This window comes from Sinocyclocheilus rhinocerous, unplaced genomic scaffold (genome assembly GCF_001515625.1).
Source record: "Sinocyclocheilus rhinocerous isolate Xijiao unplaced genomic scaffold, SAMN03320098_v1.1 scaffold14, whole genome shotgun sequence".
In the NCBI taxonomy this organism is placed as follows: domain Eukaryota; kingdom Metazoa; phylum Chordata; class Actinopteri; order Cypriniformes; family Cyprinidae; genus Sinocyclocheilus; species Sinocyclocheilus rhinocerous.
Genome location: NW_015629561.1, coordinates 2,141,698 through 2,146,888, shown reverse-complemented (window position 1 = coordinate 2,146,888; position 5,191 = coordinate 2,141,698). Strand labels below are relative to the sequence as shown.

General features: G+C 38.4%; 1 protein-coding gene across 2 annotated transcripts in view; it reads right to left on the bottom strand.

Moving 5' to 3' along the window:
• LOC107739287 (ataxin-7-like) overlaps positions 1 to 5,191 on the bottom strand; it is a 39,801-nt gene that overhangs the window by 31,870 nt on the left and 2,740 nt on the right. Inside the window, exons 1-2 of one of the 2 annotated variants that reach the window (XM_016551366.1) lie at positions 3,823 to 4,114; positions 2,032 to 2,129 (exon numbers count right to left, since the gene is read on the bottom strand). The gene's annotated coding sequence lies outside the window, so the exon portion shown is untranslated. Of the gene's footprint in view, positions 1 to 2,031; positions 2,130 to 3,822; positions 4,115 to 5,191 lie in introns of those variants that run through there. The other variant, XM_016551367.1, reaches the window with a different exon arrangement.

Below are 5,191 nucleotides of genomic sequence, written 5' to 3'. Positions count from 1 at the left end.
AGGTAAAGGCACACCTTGGAATTCTGTACTTATAGGAGGTTGAGGTATAGGAATTAGTTGAATAAGCAATACGTTTTTTATATAGTAGGTGTTATAGATATTAAAAGGGTGGAAGAAATGTTTATAGAGATGCTTTGGAATGTGGAGAATGTATTTAACTTTTTATTTTTTAATGCATGTAATAATGTATGAATGTTAAGTGTTGTGTGGACCCCAGGAAGCCTAGCAATGCCTTAGGGCATAGCTAATGGGGATCCAAATAAATAAACAAATAATAGAGGCAAACAGGTTTTCATTGGATGCAAAATAGCTTTAAGTTGAATTTGTGCTTTATGCAGTCAAATTATGAGTCATTACCTAATTTAAAGTGTTCATATTAAACATACGTTATGTCTGTAAGATATGCAGGAGCTGGTCTATTGAGAAAATTTATAGCAAAAATGTTTTGATTATTAGGATTTACTCTGTTTTCCCTCCTTGAGTGTATTCTAGTCCTTAAACTGGATTTTTGGACTACTATTTTATATGTGTCTATTAAAAATGTACTACCATAGCCTTTTAAAGGAATAGTTCACTCAAAAATATAAATTTGCTGAAAATGTACTTGTACAGGCCATACAAGATGTAGTTTTGTTTGCTTTTTTGAACATATTTGGAGAAATTTATCATTACATCCATCAGTTGATCACCAATGGATCCTCTACAGTGAATGGGTGCCGTCAGAATAAGAATCCAAACAGCTGATAAAAACATCACAATAATCCACAGGACTCAAGTCCATTAATTAACATATTGTGAATGTGAAGTGAAAAGCAGGGTGTTTCCAAGAAACAAATCCATCATTAAGACATTTTAACTTCAAACCATTGCTTCTAGCTAAAACATGAGTCCTCTATCCATAATATTGTTTTCTCCACAATATGGAGTACTCTCGTCTGAATCAGGAGAGAAATATGCTCAGATAAAGCACTGTTTACCAGCAAAAACAGTCAAAAACTAACAGTCTAAACAGTTGGATTTTGATGTGGAAGTACAACAGGGTATGGACTTTTTCACTAGAGAAAGCACTATTATGAAATGTGGACTGGAATTTCTTCCAAAAGTGACAGTTTAAAGTTAAAACACCTTAAAGGTGCAGTAGGAGATCTTGGAAAATGCTAACTTTAGTTAGCCTGATAGCACTGAAAGCGAACGTCCCACCCTCCCTGCAATCGCCGTCCAAAGCCACGCCCCTGAACGCATTTATGCTCACAGACCAGAGACAACATTACTACAATAGGCTACATCAGCGGTTCCCAATTCCAGCCCATGTTCTGAAGTGAAGTAAACTTCAACGGATTTCCCCCCCTCAGGGAGTAGGGAGCAATGTACACTGTGTAGGGATCCACAGAGGTATGCAGATACATACGTTGACAGGCAGGTAGGAAAGCTAATTTGAAACGCTCGGACCGAGCGTTTTGATTGGACGAACATTTCTTGGTCCTACGCCTTCCACAGAATATATAAATACAGATAAATACATTTAGACCTCTTAACTTAATGATTGTTATCTGGATGTGAAGAGACTTTCAACCAGCATAACAAAAAAATTTTCTGAAGACAATCACCTATTGCACCTTTAATGATGGATTTATTTTTCATAAAAACATGCAGCTTTTTGCATCACAAGACATTAACAGACGGACTAGAGTCTCTTGTTCTGAAGGCACCCATTCACTGCAGAGGATCCATTGGTGAGCAAGTGATGTAATGCTAAATTTCTCCAAACCTGCTCTGATGAAGAAACAAATTTGGATGCCCTGAGGGCGAGTACATTTTCAGCAAATTTTCATTTGTGGGTGAACTATTCTTTTAAAGACATAGTTACACCTGCGAGGAACTAAAAAATGATGAGTTGTTAAAAAGGAATACGTTTAGAAACCGCAAAATTAATCTAATATGCCCTTATATTTGATCAAATAAAAATAAATTTAAAAACCTGGAGTGATATTGTGTTCATTATTTCATTTTTGACATAACATTATTTCATACCTTGTCAAAAGTAAAAAAATTTAACCAAAACTGGTCACGTCAGTAGATCCTCATCAGTTATGGTGATTCCAGACTGCCACACAAGCTGGGGAGGGAATCTGCAGAAAACAAACAGATGAAGGGGCAGATGAATGTTAGCAGCATTATTTTAGTACTCAGTGTATAATAATCACAATTTCGGGAATTAGCCATTTGTTTTTTGACAGAGGAGCCTGTGGCTTTCTTCTCTACAGTTTGTTACTAGCTCAAGATCTACTTATGGAGGAGCCCGTCACTACAAAGTAATCCAATCCAATAACGACTATCCCTGGCTAACCATCTGAGAGCCCTTCAGTTGACAGTCTGATAATCCGTCTCAGGAATATAAGGAACCAGTGAAAACGTTTTGACTTTCTAGCATATGCTTAGTGCAACGTCAAATTCATAACCTAATTAACTAACATAATGATAAGCAAAGTTTTCACTGTATAACTTCATCCATTTATGTAAAACGAAAAAAGTCACTGCAATACATAAGACTTAAAACTAATTTCAAAACAGAGAGGAAATAACAGATATACACGAACAGCATCATTCTGATGTTAATTGGATGACTATCAGCCTGTTACTTGTGTCAATGGAAAGTGATGAATGCATTACGCATCAAGCGTTGGCATGAGAGAAACAGGAGGCTTAACTAGTAATATATAATGTATTACATTTTGGAAGTAACTTGCCCAACACTGTTTATGACTTATGATGAGATGTTCTTTGTGGTGACAAAGATTTCCCCTTCAGTCTGTGTATCATTCTACAAAACTATATAAGCATTTCAGTTTCCAGCACAAACACCCACTCTTGGTCAACACCTTACAGGGGGTGCATATAGTTCAACTGAAAACAATTAATATTCCAAATTTAGCATGCACAGCTGAAGCCATGATGTACAAAGCTTGTTTATTACAATATCTTTGAAGTGCTGTTAAAACAGCATGAGACATGAGATTTTAATTTGAAGAAATAGTCAAACAGTTTTATATTTATATGTAAAATGATTGTTAAAAATATACAATCAGTTTATTACATATAAAATTACATTTATACATATACATACAACCATTATATATATATACATACACACACACACACACACACGACTTGACTTAAAATGTTTGAGCTCATTTTTGCCTAACACAAAACTAAACAATAATCCATATCCAGAAAAAAACACTTTAAAGCTAGGTAAAGACAATTATGCAAAAGAAAAGTATGTTAGCAGATTCTGTAAACACCCCTAATTTTCCCCTCCTCATTGATTCCCCTTTTGTGTAAAGTTTGATTTCCAACTTTGAGAGACATGAGCCACTGTAAAATGTTATGTCCTTGAAGTTTTAAACGTGTTTAATGCTAATGTTTACTCATTTAAACCACTCTTATGACTCCATTCATTTCTAGATTTGTCCACTTGTTTGCATCCACTAGTTAACTTCAACTCAGCAAGTGCACTTGAGAAAGTGAAAGCAATAATGGCAAGATCCACCAGCCATTAGAATGGCTCCTACAATAACTTTTCTTTAAGGACTAAACATAGCGGGTTTGTCACAAAGCGAAACGAACAAAGTAAACTTGAGTATTACGTCACCAAAATAAAATGTTACACACATAAGAGGGGAGGGGGGCGGCAGCAGGTTTAGCTTCCTCGCTAACTGAGCAGCTCAAGCCAGCCATTGGTGGCACTGCTGTAGCGTGCAACTGGCTAACTGGCAGAACAGACATTAGCAGCTGATCTCGATGTCATCATTGTTCTCTTACCAATGCCCCGGACTTCAGAGGTCCTGGTTGAGCTCCAGAGAGAACAAAGGCGCAGGCTTTAGGGTGTATTGAAAGTGAAGATCAGTTCAAAGAGCGAGTGAGGTGCTCAGTGACTGTGGAGGTCTTCACCAGGTGCTTCCATGTCTGTTTACCAGGCAGCATTCTGGGACAAGAACGTCACTGGCTGACTCCAGCAGCACGCATGCACCGAGCACGCCTGTCACTGGTCAGTATGGTGGTGTGTCAAAAACGAGAGCGCTGCCTATCTGTACAGCATTTCTGGGCGTCGTTCGCGGGCTTGTAACGCTCCAGTGTGTTTTTGTGAGTCATTTGCGTAGTTGTGACGCTTTCACAACAGCTTTTCGAGCGTCTCAGACGCGCCCTCGGAGCCCAAATAGGCTGTCTAGGTAGGCGGCTCAGTGGGTTTTGAAACACAGCCTGCTACTGCACTTCGCTATAACGCTATTGCATATATATATGGTGAACTACAAAACAACTAATCAAAACCACACGCAGCCGTCACAACTTTGAAATGACTTTGGCGATATAATAATGAGGGGGAAAAACCTTGCCGTTTAGGGATGTACTGTAGCGATTTGTGAATCTTTTGAGTCGGATCTTTTCAATGAATAAGTTCACTAAGCCGATTCGACTCGCAGTGCAACCGAGACTTTGAACATGAATATGTTCGAATATAATAAGCCAAGAATCGATGAGTGCCTGAGCTGATAACAATATAATTAAATGCATATTTTATTGATGTTCTAAATTACTTAATGTTTTATGGGCTGACTCATGGCTACAAAAAAGAACTAAACTTATGATACGGAATAAAAGAATCGGCTTTTAAAACGGTTCTTTAAAATACGATCTACGACCATTACTGTCAAAAACTGTTATGCTGCGTCTCAATGTGCCTACTTATACTACGCCCTTAAAGTATGTACTATTTTGGTGAAGAAAAAGTACACACTTTTGAGTGTGTAGTAGAAGAGTAGGCAAGCTTTGGGACATACTATCACGTCACACAATTGTGTCTTTAAAGGACCACTCTGTTGCACCTGTTAAGTCTGTGTTATACTTTCCGCGTCCGCGAGTCCGCTAGGGTCCGCTATGGTATGCGTGACATCCGCGTGCCTCCCATGTTTTGTGACCACGGACAAGTACGCGCCGTCAGTAGGCTACTGCGCATGCGCAGGCTTTGTGAAGAAGACCGTTGCTACTCGAACCTGTACAATCCGTCGATAAAACAATATAAAGACAGCCAGATGTGCAATAACTCTGGGCAATTCTTTGTTCACATGTTTGTTTATTGTTCAAGACGATCTACTACGCATGTATGGAACACGTCCGCAGAGCGGACCATCAG